The sequence below is a fragment of the Micropterus dolomieu genome, linkage group LG02 (genome assembly GCF_021292245.1).
Source record: "Micropterus dolomieu isolate WLL.071019.BEF.003 ecotype Adirondacks linkage group LG02, ASM2129224v1, whole genome shotgun sequence".
Taxonomy (NCBI): domain Eukaryota; kingdom Metazoa; phylum Chordata; class Actinopteri; order Centrarchiformes; family Centrarchidae; genus Micropterus; species Micropterus dolomieu.
The window spans coordinates 1812106-1814173 of record NC_060151.1 but is presented as its reverse complement, the minus strand read 5'-3'; the positions used below and the strand labels follow the sequence as shown (position 1 = coordinate 1814173).

At 38.8% G+C, this 2068-nt stretch overlaps 1 long non-coding RNA gene across 1 annotated transcript in view; it reads right to left on the bottom strand.

Annotated features, from left to right (window-relative positions):
- Positions 1–2054, bottom strand: part of LOC123957639 — a 2821-nt gene extending 767 nt beyond the window's left edge. Inside the window, exon 1 of the long non-coding RNA XR_006821843.1 lies at positions 428–2054. This is a non-coding gene — a long non-coding RNA (uncharacterized LOC123957639). The remainder of the gene's footprint in view (positions 1–427) is intronic.
- Positions 2055–2068: the final 14 nt, after the last annotated feature.

Below are 2068 nucleotides of genomic sequence, written 5' to 3'. Positions count from 1 at the left end.
GACAGTCGCTCTGTAGAGTCAAAACCATAAGTAGTTGTTTTCATTAATCCCGGTTATTGTAGATATAAAAGCAACCCAACTAAACCTAGTGTGCTATTTACATCTGTCTTCTAAAAACAGTTTACACGTGTGTGTAAGGGGAACCTAACTTAAAACCCTTCAACATCATTTGTTTGGCAAACAGAAAATGTTGGATTCTTAACATGCAACAACAAAATGATTGTTTTGTGAGAAACTAATTCATTTACAGTTTAAACAGATAAAAAACACAGGCCTTAAGGAACAAAAACCATGAGGTCTTTACTGGAGGAAGGTGGTGCACTCTGGAGTTCTGGTCTTGCGTCTTCACTTCGTTCTACAGGAGTGCCAGTGAAAGATCAGCACAGCGTGTTGCTACAGCCTGCTCGTCTTTAAATCACTGCGTCACCTCCATGATGGAGACAATGGGGTCGACTACTGATGTGCTCCTTCCTAGGGGGCATTTTTCTACATTTTCTTCTTGAAGGAAAAGAAAGGAAAAACAGATTTGCTGCTGTGTTTACCATCTTGACTCACCCTTTTCTGCACTTCCTTCTTGGCGCCACAATAGATTACAGCCACAAAAACAATACCCACATCCTTCTTGGTCAAATCTGACAGAAAATGAACACGCATAAACCCCCAAACTCTACACAGGCTTTAAACTATGAATTAACACCATGTTTGATGTACAGTCTTTAGTAGTGGATCAAAGAACGCTCCAACAGATGAAAGCTGTCTCCTCCTCAGGTACACAACAACGTACTGTGCCATGTTCTTATGGACCTGAGTCCTTGTGTTTTAGCCTACGTAGCCAAGGTCTTCAAGGGTCCACAATTCTGGACCGAATCCAAAATAAAACTACCCAAACCTAATGTGCATTACAAATTTTAAATAGAGACCCCATTGGTACAGACTCAAGGATGCTTAGACCTGACCCAGATTAACATTTTCCCATCATGGAGAGTCTGCTTGGATCCTCTCTGGTATTATCCATACTGATACCCAGACCTCAGCTCTGCAGGAACAAAACCGACAGCTGACCGACTTTGAAAACTATTTGGACCCCAGTTGAGCCCGACCGGTACGGAATTTGTGAGGCTGGTCAGGATCAATGTAAGAAGTACATAATACAACAGGATCCATGTCAACATTGGGTTTAGGGCTCTGATAGGGTACGTATCGCACTGTAACTATTTTGCTTACACTATTGTGTGTGTGTGTGTGTGTATATATATGATGGTTTGACTGATGCAACAGTTAAATCAGTAATTCTATTCCAATTACAAACAGCTACTGCCTGTGGAGCTGAAGATGCATTTATTTTACAGCCTCAACTTTCATAGTTTTTGAAACTAATGAAAGTTTCCAACCTCTAACCCACTTCACTGGGTCATTAGTCTGGTTTTGTCCTGGTGTCCCACCACGGTCTAAAATTGGCCATCATACCCAGCCAACAACGAAGTTTTAACTACAAGAAAAAACTGAATTGATGTTACGTCTTAATTGTGACCTTCAGTTAAAATTCAACTCAAAAAGTGGATTTACCTAGTTTAGCCTAGAGAAATATATTAAAAACATAATATTTAAAAAAAAAAGAAAAAAAAAAAAATATAACACCACCACACACAGTGGAAGTGACACTTCTTGTGTCTTCCGAAAACAAGTATGATGGGTTTCAAATGTGGAAATCTCAAGTCTTGATGAGAAATATCAATTATTACTGCATTTTAAGGCTTCAACACATCTGCTGCTCTGTCCTTGCTCTGTTCAGAGATCAATAACACCAACGTAAAAGCATAAATCATCTTGTCATATACAGAAACAAGCCGTGGCCAAACTGCACCAAGAAGACCTGGAAGGAAACATAAATAAATACATCTATTATAGAAAGACTTGAGGGGTTACAATATTAAGGCAATGCAGCGGCATGTTCTTGGTGTTTCTCTCATGGAATTCTGGGCATTTAACAGAAAAGCCAAGATCACACTAAATTAAATAAACTCATTTGCACAAGAAAAAAAAAAAAAAAAAAAAAAAAACTTATTAA